Source organism: Rhineura floridana, chromosome 13, assembly GCF_030035675.1.
Source record: "Rhineura floridana isolate rRhiFlo1 chromosome 13, rRhiFlo1.hap2, whole genome shotgun sequence".
In the NCBI taxonomy this organism is placed as follows: Eukaryota; Metazoa; Chordata; class Lepidosauria; order Squamata; family Rhineuridae; genus Rhineura; species Rhineura floridana.
The window spans coordinates 13,783,223-13,799,255 of NC_084492.1; the positions used below are offsets into that span (position 1 = coordinate 13,783,223).

Genomic DNA, 16,033 nt, shown 5'->3' on the forward strand with positions numbered 1-16,033 from the left:
GAACTAGAAAATCCTTTTTAGATAATGCCTAATCATGGCTGTGCTACAGCTTCAAACAATGGCTGGCGATTAGACGTTTCTGAATCAAGGCCTGCAGTGCTAAATGCCCTTACTAGGTAGTAAATTCCATTGAACACAGTGGAACTTGCTTGTGAGTAAACATGTCTAATATTGTGCTGCTCCTATCTTCTTTATACAGGGTTAATAAAGCTTTACTTTAAAATAATATTTGTATTAATTATGCTTTTTTGTTCTGTTCTGTTTTCACTAACGTAGGTATCCAAGAGAATCTTCTACATCAGTGATGTGAGAATTCCTGTTAACTGGAGTCTGACAAGGTACGATCTGATTTTCTTTTGCATAGTTGGGATTATTTTCTTCTTCTACTTCGTCTTCAAAAAGAAGCCAAGCTGCAACATGATGTTAAAAAAAACCTATTAATTATAACAGGAGTGACCCAGTTGATTTTCCCAAAGATTTGAGAAAGCCGCTGTGTTTTGTATAGTGGGGACTTTAATGACAGTTCTCCATCGTCTTGTCTTGCATGTATGATCTTTTCCTCATGTTGTTCTGCGTGGGTGTTTTCTATATGAATGCATTCTAAATTTTAACGACAGCTTTGCGGAGTGTGTGAAATTGTCTCCAATCCTACCAAGTGTGTGCACGACTCCATTTACCTCTACACCCACACTTCCTTGGTGTAGCATCCTCATCAGATGCAGAAGGTGCACCAAAATGTCATTTTTAATTTTTTGTTGTTGCACCCTGTGCTTGCTGTTTTCAAAGCAAGAGGCGGGCTGTCCTAATGAAAGGTAAGCAGGCGGAAGGGGAAGGTGTGAGTTGTTCTCTCATAATGCTTCTCTTCTTTCTCCAACGAAGTCCACTTCTCTGTTTGCCTTGAAGAGGACCTCTGCCCTCCTTCCCTGGGGACAAGCTACACATTATTCTAGCTATATAGATGTGCCTTGAATTGCAGAGGTGCGTTGTTGTGTTTACACAAATTGCCAGCACGGGAGTCCTGATCTGGATTGGGACCTGAGCATGGAAAGGATGGGGGCTTTTAATCTCTCTCTCTCCCTCCTCACCCCGCTGTAGTTCCCACTGAGATTGGGGGCCCTGTGTCTGTGATTTGCATAGGGGGGAAAGCTTCCATTGACGTGAATGTTTCCCCCCCCCAAATCAAATCTGCAGGCATGAGGAGAGTGAGGAATCTGGATTGGGGCTTTAGTGGTGTGTGTCTAAAGATTAAAGCCTCTCTACTCCCAATGGTAGGATGATGATCCAAATCGCCCCCCCTCCTCCCAGTGGCAGGTTATGTGTAAAAGCAGAAACAAAAACCCTGTACTTAAAAGCGTATCTGCTAAAGCTGCTTGAGGAATTTGGTTTCCAACACAAATGGACCTGATTGGCAGTTCCTGGACCACAGTGCAGATCGGAAAGTGATTATCCTTTTGGATTTTACAGTTCTCTGAATTTTGCAAAGTGCTTCTTGTCTAAAGAAAAAAATGCTCCAAACTGCATTACAAGATGTGTATTGAGATAAAATACATATTTAAATATGTATTTTAATATGAATTTTCTTGCCTTTTTTTAAAAAAAAAAACACCTACACACACCTGCAGATGAATGCAGAAACAGGACGGAGTGGACTTATGAATGAACATGAGCAAGATTGCCATAGGCCAGATGGCAATAACATAATGTGTAGCTTGGCTCTTAGTCCCTGTAAAGGGACTTCTGATGTAGTGCTTTAGTTAGGCTAGTCCTCATCCATTCATGACTTCCCGCTGTGAATGCAGGTTGGTGGTGATGGAGCAGGTGGAAAAACCATCTATCTCCCTCATCCCTTTTGTGCACCTGGTTGCTATCAAACACCTATCTGAAAATATAGAATTGCCTTTTGGGGTGGGGAGGTGAGTTAGTTAATTATATAGTACCTTCAGTGGGCTTGGTACTTCCAAGCGTTCAAAAGATATGTCTCTGCCCTGAGGAGTTTACAATCTAGAATTCAGCGCAGGGCAGATAACTGAGGAAAGGGAAATGGTGAGGAAAGGAAGAAATGGGGACACAGAAAGCAATTATTCCAGTTACATATACTTGGGATTGGAGTCAATTTACTTAAGGTTTTACCCTCCCTGGATGAGTTCCTGTGCCTTTTACATCAGCACATCTGCACTGAGCAGGTGCAGATTTTCCTCCCATTGAGATGCAACGATGGGGGAAAGGTACACGTGCATCATAGTCTGCTTCCAAAAGGCACAGAATCATGCCGGGGAAAAAATAGCTGGAAGAAGGAGCATGGAAATTGGTCACTTGGACATACCTGCGGTAACTACAGTTATGTCCATCTTTGTGGCCATCTGAGCTGAGTGATGATGATCCATACATCCAGGGGTGGGGCTTCAGATTGTTATTTGTGGGAGGTGTTTAAGATCCCTGGACAAATGCACTCTCCCGTAGCGTGTACATTTCTGCATTTCTTACTCTGCCTGGCTGTGTTGTGTGGACAAGACTGTTCGCTGTTAACTAAGATGGGGTGGTGTTTTGTTTTGCTATTTCATCTTGGGAAGCCTGGGACAGAGTTTTTTTATGCTTTTAATTGTGACTTAGTGGTGCTTACTGGGACATAGCATGAGACCTTCTGATCTAGCAAGCTGAAAACGCACCCCATTGTTGGTTGTGCCTTGCTTTCTTTGAACCCGCTCGAATTAAAAATGCATGTGGCTTGTAGAATCCATTTTTTACCAGGCTGTTAAGACTCTGGGGACATACCCATGCACACACTCTAAATAGCCTTTTCACTTAACAATATTCCTGTGTGTGACTTGGATTATGCAATCTCCTACATGAATTAGGAATGCTGGCTGCCCCCCCCCCTTTACTTGGTCTGTAAGATGCTGATTTTACAGAGATGGTTGTATTCAACCAAGTTCTACTGAGAGTAGACCTATGGAAATGAATGGGCCTGTTTCTTGAGTCTATTAACTTCAACGTGTCTACTCTAACGTAGGATACAACCTGGAACACTATTGCTTTCGTCGTGACCCCCAGAACAAAAATTAGAGCTTTGTTTGTGAGAGGGATAGCAAAAAAAAAAGTCCTGATGGTATTTATAAGGACTTGCTTTGGGGGCGCTGAGTTGAAATGTTAGACCTGGGGAAGTAATGGGGGTGGGAGGGCTTGCTCTTCTTTTGCTTTCATGGCTGCTGTCTCCACTGGAATTACTCTACAGTTACAACAGGGTATGTAAAGTAAAGAAGGTTGTCTCTAGAGCAGGTTTGGAAAATCTCAGACCTATGGCCAAATGCAGCCCTCCAGGCCTTTCCATGCTTGCCATTTACAGTAGTACACTTGCTGTTTTAAATCTTTTGGCACGTGGCCACCCAACAGCATTATTCAGCTTGTATTCTAGGATAATGTACTTTTTTTCCTTTTTTCCCCTAAAAAAAAGCTTTTTCTTCTACCATGAAAAATCTGACTTTTTCAAAAGATCCAGAATGGATCCTCAATATTTTCATTTAATTTATGTATTTATAAGCCGCTCTTTTCATAGAAGTACATCAAAGCTGCTTACAACATGCAAGACACAATAAAATTAAGCCAATAAAAAGCTGATAAAAACATCAAGCATCAATGAATACTCATTGGTTAGAGGGAAATTCATGTTACAAAGGCCTGTCTAAAAAGTTCAGTTTTGAAGAGGAAAGGAGGGTTTCCTGCATGAAACGAGAGTTGGTTCCTGCGGAACCTCTACTGGTAAGGGGTTCCACAAGGCACGGCCTGCCAAAGTAAAGGCTCAGTTCCTGGTGGTGGCCAGCTGAACCTCAGGGGCAAGGGGAACCACCCAAAGTGCCCCATCAGAGGATCTCAATGATCGAGATGGAACCTAATGAGTCCAATGGTCCTTAAGGTATTTGTGTGGCACTTGTAGAAGCATCGTCCTGGTTTCCGTGTGGAGGGGGTTGGGGTTGGGGTCAGTGGGGTTGGTTTTGGAGATGTGTGTTGTGTGCCCCTTCCCTCTGAGCAGTGTGAGCGGTCACTTTGCAAGCTCGGTCCAGAAGAGAGAGATGGCAGATAGAGATGGGAGTTTAGGGATGAGCTGCAGCAGCCAGAAGATGTTGTCGTTCTTCTTGGCTGACATATTCCAATCATCTATGCTTCACTATGGTTAGAGTAACAGAATACTATGATATATAATGCAAAAGGGCTATCCCCAGGTGCAGACTCATACCTCTGACATTTACTGGCTGAAGTAACATGCAGGTACACAAAGGGTGTGAAGAACAGCTATATAACTTTTCACAGTTTGGGCAAAACCTGCCATTCACCTGCATCACTCCAGAGCATTGCAGGAAATTAAAAATGGTGGCTTGCAGACTTGGTTCACTGGCATGAGGGGGCAGGACAGGTATTAGTGCTGATGGGCCCTTCTAGGGTAATGGAGCCTCAACAGTTACCCCAGGATTCCAGGTGCTGAAGCCAGTCCTGACCCCCTTAGTGCTCAACCATTATGTTTCCACTTAATTCTCTTGCATGTGTAAACTAGGTTTATGTCCATTGGAACTACATTTAAGATTGTAGCCTTTGTAGTTACAGGCCATTAGCAGAGTGGCTATTTATTTTAATGCACCTGCTCTTCCGTAAACAGCTCGTAGATTTCAGCTGGGACTGCATGATGCTTCAAGCCCAGAAGAAAAATGTGCAGTCTCACCGTTCTTGTTTTGCTTCCATTAAACCTTTTTATTTAGCTTATTTTCTGTTCTGTGATGTTTTGTCTTTTGGGACGGAGGGAGAATCTGTAGAGTTAATGTGCACAGTCCTCATCTCTAAGCTTTGCACAAACCAAACCTTCTGGAGAAAAAGAAGCAAATCATTTCACTTCCTCCTCTTAAATCCTGGATTTAGCAATTGCTGACCAATCGGTGTTGCAAAAGAGATTAGCACTATAAACCCATGTAACTTTGAAACAAACAGATATTGGACTGAGGAAGAGTTAATGAACTTGTATGTTGAGGTTCAGATTGTGCTGACCCCTATGGTAATATTTCATATAAGGTTACTGTTGCGGCAGAAATCAAATTTCAGCCATGAACATGATTGACAGGTGGAAGCGAGGGAGTGAGAGACATCTGGTCAGATGGGGAATTTGGGAAAGAGAAGGACAAGTGGGGGAAGTTTCTGTGTAATATTAGGAATAATAAGCATAGATATGAAAAGTCCAATACTTATACTCCCCCGAGGACTGCTTAACTTTATGCTTAAACTTGAACTTGCCCACCTAAACTGTCTTCAGGAAAAAAAGGTAGAATTTGCTGGTCATGTTGCTTATTTCTTGGCTAATTTGATGTTGCTGGAAAAAGAAAGTTGTAACTGTTTGAGTAATTAATGGTTGGCACGAATGATTTATGAAAGACGAGCAAGGCAGTAAAAAAGCAGCACTGATTTTTAGCTGGGAAATATGAATGGCACCGCACAAAACTAACAGTTCCTGTATTTCATGAATGCTGTTATGGAGCATGGTAGAGAAGGAGGGAGAAAGAGATGGAGAATTTAATGGAGAGGTTGTAAAAAAAGAAAAAAGATATTCATTAAATTCATGCTGCCCCCTTCTCCATTTCTGCTGTTGTATGGAATCAAAATATCTCCTGTATTTTTGGAATTTGTAGGTCTGTGGCCTGTTAATACACTTGAACTGAGCCGGACTATTGTGTTGCCATTCTAATTGCAATTGGTGTTAGTTAATTCCCACACCCACACCCACCAGCTTGAGTCTATTTCAATCAAAGTGATGTGTGAGTATGTCATTGTACAAGATCACCTTCCATGCTTTTGCTGTTTGATCTATGTATTCAGGAATCCTGTGGATGTATCGGGGATAACAGTTGTCTCTGAATTCATTTTGATTTTACAATGTCTGTGAAATCTCCATTCTGTGCCATGTAATAGGTAGATTCCCCAAGACAGAATCAATACGGGATTCAGTGGAATAGAATCAAGGAACTACCAGTTTTTAGGAGCAGTTTTAGACAAAAAGTAAATCTTGTTCTAAACATGATTCCCCCCTCCAAATTATTTTAAATATGATTTTGTATCTAAATCTATTTTAGTTTTCCTTTTGAGGGATTTTGGTGTGTAATGGAGTTCACGTTTCTCTACCTAATATGGAAATTATTGCATCAAAATATACATTGAAATGAAACCAACCCTATTTAGAAATTAATATTTTACACAGTGAATTCTAACCAAGCCAGAGGTAAGTCCCACTGAATTCAGTGGGGTTTATTCCCAGGTAAGTGAGGTCAGGATTGCCATTGTTAATTTTGGCAACGTGTAGGTTTCCTTAAGTATAAAAGGCATGGTCTTTGGTATCTGTAATGAATTTAAGATTATAGACTCAATGTTCTGCTGTGCTCTGTATTTTTTTAGCTTGTTGAAAGCACTGCCTTACTCCAAAGTACATAGGGTAATATAAGAACCAAATGTGCATGCATACATATTAGTCTCTGCATCTGTATAATTGTCTGAATCTAGTGATTCTCTTCTTAGTGGCTGATGTAGCATTGTAAGGTATTGTGCATTACTGGGGATGGATGAATCTGTCAAATTTGGTTTCTCTCAGATTCCCATTTTTCCAATCTTAAGTTTGATTCTCCACATTTCCACATCAGTTTGAGAATTTTTTTTTTAAGAAAGTTGTCATGAAAAAATTCCTCAGCATCGTAGTGTGAATTTCTCCTAACATACATACATTTGAATGTATTTTCCCTAATGTGCACATTTTTGCAAAGCAATTTCCCCTAAATAATGCATTTTGTATGGTGTTTCCACTAATATTTGCATTTTTATGAACACTACCCCACTACATGCATTATTGTACACATTACTTGGCTGGAGAACTGCATTGTAAAATTCACAGAACTGAGAATTCTGAAAGATGGGTGGGTTTTTTTGGTTCACATATTGTTTTGGAAAGTAAGGATTTGACTGCAAACTCACTCAAAATTCCCCCCCTGTCCCTATACATAATGCATGAACAGCAAGAGCAGAGCCGTTACTCTGTCTTCTGCTATGGATGTCTGCACAGGATTCTGCCAAGGTAATGTAGGAATCCCATGCAGTTTGGCAGAGTGGATTTTTTGTAGTTTCACTTGTGTCACCAAGCTGTTGTGTTTGCAGAGCAATACGTAGCACATGTAATTTGTCCTCCTTCCAGAGTGGTCTGTCTCTTGATGCAGTTGCAATGTATATCCACCTCAAAGTTTTGTATGTATGTATTCGCCTGCTTTCTTACTGTGTGGTAGCACCTACACTTTGGAACTCCCTGCCCTTTGATATTAGGCAGGCACCTTCATTTATTGTTTTCAGTACCCACTAAACACTTCTTTGTTCCAGCAAGCCTACCCAAGCATGTAATTTTATCATGTGAAGTATTTAGCTATTTTAAAATGACTGATATTACTAATTTTATTTTATATGTTAAAATGTTTATGTAACTTGTTTTCAATTGGTGCTTGCAACAAGTATTTTAGACTGTCTAAACTGCTTAGAGATCTTTTGTTCTAGTAAGCAGTATTTCCGTTTTAACAAATAATAATAAAAAATTGTTTTCTCCATTAAAACCAAATGCATAGAATAAAATGCAATAGAACAAAGAGTTCTAAAAGTTCCAACAAGAAGCATAAAAAAGGATGACTCCCACCTAGGGATATAAGAAGGCATCATTTTCCATTTTGCCTGGAATTGTCACATGAAACACTGTTTCCATTTCGCAGCAATTCATCTTCTGCCCCAAACTACCTTATACATCTCAGTGTCTGCGGTGGTGAAATTATGTAACTTACATAATGCACATAACTACTTAAGTAAATTTCATAAGTTATGTTGCCATTACATTATTCCACTCGATTTATTCCAGTGCAAAGGAAAGGAAAGAACACCCCTCAGCAGGCCCTAAATCGTACCACAGTATAATCTAAGCAAAAGACCAAAAACCTGGGCAAACAGGAATGTTAGCCTGGCACCTAAAAGCTGACAGTGTAGGAGCCTATAGGAGGCATATTTCCCTTGGGAAAGCATTTCACACCGTGGAATGTACATTATACATACTGTGCATATATTTCAGGGCTGGGAGGTTTGAGAGGGTCCTTGACAAAATGTCCACTCATCCTATGTTAGTGGCCCCTTCTGGCTTATCTGGCACCAGCAGCGGCACTGTGGCAGCTGGGTTTCAAAGTCAACATTAAAATTTCCCACATTGCCCAGAGCAGGAGTGGAGAACTTTTTTTTTAGCTTGGGGGCCACATTCCCTTATTGATAGCCTTCCATGGGCCGCATGCTGTTGCTGGCAGCAGAGACTGACATCAGTGGAGCAGTGGTTTAGTCTGAACTTTCCAGGAGCTGTTCAAGGTACTGAAAATAGGTTCAGCACCTTGGGCAGCTCCTTGAAAGTTCACATTAAAACCCAGAGCAGATTCATTGCCCCACTGACATTGGAGACACCAGTCTCCACTGGCTGCGGTCAGACACTTGCCACTCTCCATCCTCCATCCAGGCAAGTCACAGGTCTCATCACAAGTCAAGGATACCTCCCAGCCACATAAAATTACTTGAGGAGGGCACAGAGGAGAGCCGCTGAGGGGATTGGCTCGGTGGGGAGGATTGGCCTGCATAGTCTTAAGGGTCAGATAGAGTTGCGTTGAGGGCCACATTTGGCCCCTGGGCCTGAGGTTCCCATCCCCTCCAGCAGTGCCACATTGGGAGCATTATCAGAAATGAAAATGTATGATTCTGGATCCAGGTGCTTTATTCAAGGGGGCCAAGGACAGTCATCAGCTGCTGGGCCCTGACAGCTGCCCCCAAAGGGAATCCCTTTGAGTGCCCTTGGACATTAATTTTATTAATATATCTGGATGCTACTTAATTTTCTTTTCTTTGTCCACCTTTCAAAATTCAGAGAATTTTTTTTTAAACTCAGAACAGGATTGACCTTTGATGCAGGACATCTCTGGTGATTTTCTACATTGTCCTAACCAAATTAGGGCAATTGGCAATCCACACTGACCCACTCCTAAACTGGGTTTCTACTTGGAAGGTTTTAAGTCAACACAACTCCTTTCTCTCCCTTTTACTGTCTGTATCAGGGCTAGGCAATGAATTACTAAAACTGGCACAGGTAAAAATGAATTGCTCATGCAAATGCACTATGATTGGATTTTATTTTCAGCGAGTTGGCAACTGGAATCTGATTTCCTTGCACCTCTTGTAAAACACTTTGACGTCCCATAGTGAAAGCTGTTACGTAAGTTTGGTTGGCTGTATTTTCTGTTTGTTTTACCTTGCTCTTGTGACATCCTATTGATAATGTGTGTGCTTTGGGAAGGCGGATGGGGGGCAGATGTTGACTTGCATCCCATAGTGAGCCTACAATAGTTCTGATCATACTTTTTGAGCATGCATGGGAGAAATATTAGGATTGTGTGCTTTCCTTGTTGGTGATTTGAAGGGTAGGGAGAAGATTAAAAAAAAATCCAAATGTAAAACCATCATCAAAGACAGTGGTTCCTAAATGTTTTTCCCCACGGACCGCTTGAAAATTGCTGAGGGTCTTGGCAGACCACTTAATGATTTTTCTGCCTGTTGGAGCAACTGGAATGTGCTCTGCTAGGTGCCAAATGCTTTTTAATTGTATATTTTATGGCTTCTTTTATTTTCTTGTATTGCATTACAATTTGCATTCCATAGTATTCAGATTGTAATGCCGTAAAACACAACGTAAAAGAAGCAGTAAAAATATCTAATAGGGACGTGTTGCTACCCACCTGGATGCAGCTTGTTGACCACTGGTGATCCATGGACCACAGTTTGGGAACCTCTGATTTAAGATATAGCATGAACCTAAATAAAATTACATATCAATGGTGGGGAACCTCTGACTCACAGGCCTAATTAGGCCTGATATGAGGCCCAATTTGGCCCACAAGGCCATTTCTCCCCAATCACAGTTGCCTATCCCACAGCTGATGTCAGGTGTGGGGCAGGGAGAGGCATGACTACCAATGCACGGAAGCCTTGAAGTGTGTCCCTGATTGTTCATTGGCAAGGGAGACCTCAAGCCTGCTGGGATCACCTGCGCTGTGAAGTTCTGCATGCGGACCTTGGGGAGCATAGCTGACCCCTGCAGAAATCAGGGCTTGAAGTAACTGCCTATCAGCAGATGGGCAGCAACTTCAAGACTTGCTTGGCTTGGATTTTCCTTTGTACCATGGCAGCCGTGCTTCAAAGGAAAAAATGGGTCACCTGGTGAAGTAATCCAGGATCTAGCCTGCCAGCTGCATCCATTTCCTCAGCCATATTGAAGCCAGCATGGTGTAGTGATTAGAGGGTTGGACTAGGACCATGGTTCAAATCCCAACTCGACTATGAAGCTCACTGGGTGACCATGGGCCAGTCGCTGTCTGTCAGCCTAACCTAATCTCACAGGGTTGTTTTGAGGATATAATCGGGAGGTGGAGAACCATGCTTGTATGCCACCTTGAGCTCCTTGGGGGAAAGGCGGGACAGAAATGTAATAAATAGTATGTCCTTCTAAGCCAGGTGTGGGGAACCCTCTGGATGTTGCCCTCCAGATGTTGGACTCCCATTCTCTTCATCCATGACTGTTGGCCATGCTTGCTGGGACTAGGGATGGGGGAGAAATTTGATTCAGTGTGCATTTAAAACTGAATTTATCAAATGTACACTTTCCGAAACGATATGAGAACCAAAATATAGCCATCCCTCGAAATCCGCACATCCTAATTGTGCAATGCAGCTCACCAACAAAGTGTTTACAGAAATGCTGTATATTAGGGGAAAGTGTGCACAAAATGACTATGCTGGTGAAAATAACTTACAAAAAATTGTTATCTTGGGATAAATTGCTTGCAAAAATGTGTACATTAGTCCAAACTGCATACAAAAATGTGTTTATTGGGAGAAATTAGCACTAAAATGTTGAAGCATGTTCATGAGGATTTTTTTTTAAAAAAATCACACATTCCAGCAGAAATGTGGAGAATTTAATCTAAGATTGGAAAAATGAGAAATGGAGAAAACCGAAATTGCCAGATCTTTCCATTCCTAGCTGGGACTGACAAATTCCACATTCCTGCTCCAAACGCTTTGATCTTGTACACACCAAAGTCATTTGCCAATGTTTACAGGGGTCAGGTTGCTTTTATCACACTCCTATATGTGTGTGTGTGGAACCCTTTCTGACACTGTTTTAGAGATGGGGTGAAATTAGATTCAGTTCACATTTAAAGAAGAAAAAGCACACTTTCCAAAACAATATGAGAAATCAAACTCAGACTCCTTACAAAATTGGCACATCTGAATTTTTTGATGCCGTTTCCCAAACAACTAATGCTTACAAGAATGCATATGATAGGTGACAGGGTGCATGAAAATGAAAATATTAGAGTGCATTATATTAAGGAGAATTGCTTGCAAAAATGTGTATATTAGTCAAAACTGAATACAAAAAAGGGTGTTTATTAGGAGAAATCAGCATTAAAATGCTGATGACTTTTTATGAGGATTTTATTTTAATTAAAAGAGTCGTCCACATTTCTGCAGCAATTTGCAAACTGAACTTCTGATTGGAAAAATGAGGACCAAAGAGAAGCAAAACTGACAGATCATTCCATCCCTACACAGTATTTATACTTGAATTTTTATGCTGTGTTCACTTCTTACTGGTTAAGTGACTCCAATCCCCCCTTTCCTCCAAGTACTCCAATGGCTGTTTAAACTTTGCTAATCATAAAGATGTCCTGGTTGTGGATATAGTCTCAGGTATGCTGGAAATTATTCTAATTCAGGAGGCAACAGGGGAAAGCAAGTGAGCTCTTTGGACATCTTGCTGTACAGCTTGCTCGAGCATCACACCTATGGGAAAATAAGATACAGATATTGCATTGGAAATGAAACCAGGCATGGAAGGGGCATGTCTCCGCCTATTGAGCATTGTCCACCAGCAGCGACTTCCGGAGTTAGCTTTGGAGTTTATGGCAGATGGGTTGATCAACATCTTTTAGCCCCGAGAGCTAAATGGATTCTGAATGCCAGAGGTTGCTGATTGCATTTCTTGACCACCCATCAACCCAGGACCTTTATGGTCCAGCAAAAAAGTTGGAGACAGGCAATGAGGGAGGGTTGTAACCTGTTTGGCTTCCATGAGTAGGGTGATGTGGGTTTTCTAGAACATTTTGAATGGCAGCTAATTAGGGTCTCTCCTGCTGACCTTGGAGCTTGATAAGAATGTAAGGTGGTCCTTCAGTGGTGCACCCCAATGGATTGCTAGTTGCCACTGAATTTAGAGCAATAGGACTCTACAGTACCTTAGGATGAGGGGTGAGATTACAGTAGGCTATTCAGAATCCCCATTGGATCAAACCATCTCTGGTGAAGTACCCCCAGCTCAGGACTTGGGTAAGCTTGTGCAGATGCAGTGGTCTAAAATAAAAAACTAAAACCTGGGTTGTGGTGTTCCAGCTAGGACTGGGTGCTCAGCCACATGAAGGGTAAGTGCTGTTAGAGTCTCAGTTGGACAGCTCAGGATGGGGAAGAAGAGTTTGAAAGGGAAGGAGCTTTGGGATGGGTGAGATTGCTGCAAAGCAGTCACTGGACAGGGCTGGCCCAAGACTTTTTGCTGCCTACGATGAAAGAAAAGATGGTGCCCTGTCCCATTCCATGAACATAAGGTGGCCGGACTGGCAGGTGAAACTTAATATTGGTGTCGGGCACTGGAGGCTGGTCCATTGGGGGGATTAGGGCAGGGTCCCACGAATCTCAGTCTGACCTTAGCCAGCCCCTGCCTGCCTGCCTTCTTCCTTACCTATAGGGAGTGGCCCTGGCTCTCAGCTTCCTCCTCCTTAGTCTTAGTATTGCCCTTGTAGAACTCAGCAGGGAGGAGGTTGGGGCAAAACGAGAGTTAGTTTGCTCTGCCTGTCATTGGCTCTGGCTCCGCCTGCTGTTGGGCTCCCTGACTTCTGCCTTAGCAGTCCCAATGGGCACCAGCCAGCCACCACTGGTGATGGGACAGCATCTTCCACCACACTTGATAGCAGCAGGTTAGCTTATGGGGTTCAGAGCAGGCAGTGTGGCACACACCCAAGCTCTGTCTTATGGCACCTCACTGTGACTCCCCGCCACACTGCCCTGCCAGCATCTGCTATCTGAGGTGGCCACTTCACTCTTCCGAATGGTAGGGCCGGCCCTGCTCCATGGGCATTTGCAGACCTTGATTTGCCCTTAATGCTCTCTAGACATTTCCCTCTCGTGTTTGGCGAATGTCCTGTTTTCTTCCTTCGCAGTGGACAAATTTACATCTTCCAAGCTGTCTGGATAACTTGCCTATTGTTTTGTTGTAAATTATGCTGGAGAGAGCAGGATGGTTAATAATGCTTTCAGTAACCACAGGGTTCAGTTAAATATCATCTTCCTTCCTTTCAGACAATAGCTGGGCTCTCTGCTCCCCCACTGCTGTGCTCATTCAGTCATACCTTTTGGCTCTCCCCCCCCCCATTCTGTTCTTCTATTTTGGCCTTGTGCTAAAAATATAACCTGACATCCAATATTCCCCCCATCTCCCCATCAAAAGAAACCTCCCCCACCTCAACTAAAAAGGTGCCCCTCTTATTTCTGGATCCTAATGTCAGTTCCAGCAGATCAAAGGCTGGGAACATAAAAGATGAGATCTATTATTTATCTCGCAGTTTGCGTCAATGATGCTTTTTTGCTTTTTCGTGATCCTTGCTGATGTTTCTAATGCTGCTTGTGCTCCTTGAAAGCATTTTTCCCTTACAGACAATATACATATTAATGTAATCCACCAGAGCTTAACAAGCTTGGAGGAACCTCGCACCTCCCAGGCAGATTTATTTTCAAAAAGGTTAGAGTTGTGAGAAAAGGCAAGATGGCAGTCCCAGTTTGAATTGGCGATTGTATTGGCCTCCACCCAATAGGATCAAGTTGCAGTTCAGCTAGTTTGTCGCGTGGGAGGGGGCATCCGCCCACCTGATACTCTGCATTTTTGCAGAGGCACCAGAGAAAGGCTAGGCTGAAGGTTAGGAAAGAAAGGATAACATGAAGCTCTGTTCTATGGCTATGTGCCGTTTTTAAAAAGAGGGAGAAATCTGGAATTGTCAACGGAACAGTTATTTTTGCATTTGTTATGAATGGCATACCACAGTCCAAATAGCCAAAGCTCTTGTTGGACCATCAGCAATTTAGGAACACAGGAATCAGCCAGATCCTTGGTCCAGCCAGCTCAGTATTGTCTACACTGACTGACAGCAGTTCTCCAGGATTTCAGGCAGGACCGTCTCCCAGCACTACAGTAGAGCCCCGCTTTACAGCACTTTGTTTTTGGTGCTTTGCTAATGCGGCAGTCTCAATTAGATGCAATTAGACTAAAGCCCCACTCATATGGTGCTTGTTCCACTTCTACGGTGGTTTTCAGGCATCGCGCACCATTCTATTCAATGAGTTACGCTTTTCGGTGGTTTTCGCTTTTCAGCGAGGGTCCGGAATGTAACCCACCGTATGAGTGGGGCCCTACTGTACTTGGAAATTCTTTGTTTTTAGTGTAAGCTTCATTAGAACCGTGAGGGCCACTACTGTTGTTAGTTTTTAGCTGTAAGAGTCTCTCCATGCAGGCAAATACTTACAAGTAGTAATCATTGCCGGGAGCTGGCTCCTGTTTGTTTTATTATTTAAAATATTTATATGCCACGTTTAAGAGTAAACTCTTTCAAGGTGACTTCCAATAAAATATTTATTAAAAAAACCCCAAGTGCTTGCAGGTAAAGTACTAGGAGCAGAAAACCCAACGACTACAAGCCAAACTTCAGAATTGGCCTTGGAAGTGAAATAAATAAGCTGTGGTAGGAGATACTACAGAAACTGAGCACGTTTAGCCTTGAGAGAGAAGACTGCGGGGAGATATGATAGTACTCTTCAAGTGCTTAAAAGAGGAGGGCCGTGATCTCTTCTCGATCATCCCAGACAGGGCTCACACCAGACTGTGGCAGGCTGTAAAAAGATGGGGGCTTACATAGCATGCTGTGCACATATGCCTGCTATCACCCAAGATGGTGACAGGGGCATGTTGACACCCCTGCCACCATCTTGGGTGATGGCATGCTTGTGCACGCTGCACACTGATGCAGCTGAGCCTATTTAAGGTAGCCGTAGTGTGACACAGGAAGTGGCACTGCCAGCCTGCACCAGCAGTGGGGTGTTTCCCGGGGGGAGGGTGGCTCCCGTTCTGCATTGTGCCAGCATTGGCTCATGGGACGCCATGTTCTGTGACCTGTTGTTAGCGCCGACTGCGGAATGGGAGTTATACTCAGGCAGCCCCAGCAGCAGGGGCCCCTTTTACTGCAGGGGCCCTTGGCCAGTGCTGAACCTTGTCATCTGCTGGCACTAGACCTGATCCCAGAGTGCAGGACATGGAATAGTGGGCTCAAGTTACAGGAAGCTGATTTTGGCTGAACATCAAGAAAAACTTCTTGTTAAAGCAGTACGACAATGGAACCAATTACCTAGGGAGGTGGTGGGCTCTCCAACATTGGAGGTATTCAAGAGGCAGCTGGACACCTGTTGGGTGTGCTTTAATTTGGATTCCTGCATTGAGTAGGGGGTTGGACTCGATGGCCTTATAGACCCCTTCCAACTCTACGATTCTACAATCCTGTGTACTAATGGCCATGTCCTTTTGAGAAACTCTCTTGCTTATTACAGGATATCAGGAGGGTGACAAAAAAGGCTCTGCCTATGCACAGAGGCAGTCTTATCTTCTGAGTGCCAGTACTGTGCAATGGTTAGAGCAAGGTTTCTGAACAGTGGGGGCTGGTAGATCAGGGCAAATGGGGCAGTGCCCCACCAAGTTCAGTCTTCTCTCAGCCAGCTTCCATCTGCCTGTCTCCTTACTTGCAACCTGTCCAGCAGGTGACTGTCCACTGTCAGCCTCCTCCTTAGTCTCAGCGTT

The 16,033-nt window shown here is 43.2% G+C and overlaps 1 long non-coding RNA gene across 2 annotated transcripts in view; it reads left to right on the plus strand.

Moving 5' to 3' along the window:
• The window catches only part of LOC133369401 (uncharacterized), a 342,164-nt gene that overhangs the window by 7,992 nt on the left and 318,139 nt on the right, over positions 1–16,033 (plus strand). For both annotated transcript variants that reach the window (XR_009758879.1, XR_009758878.1), the window contains exon 2: positions 277–338. This is a non-coding gene — a long non-coding RNA (uncharacterized LOC133369401). The remainder of the gene's footprint in view (positions 1–276; positions 339–16,033) is intronic.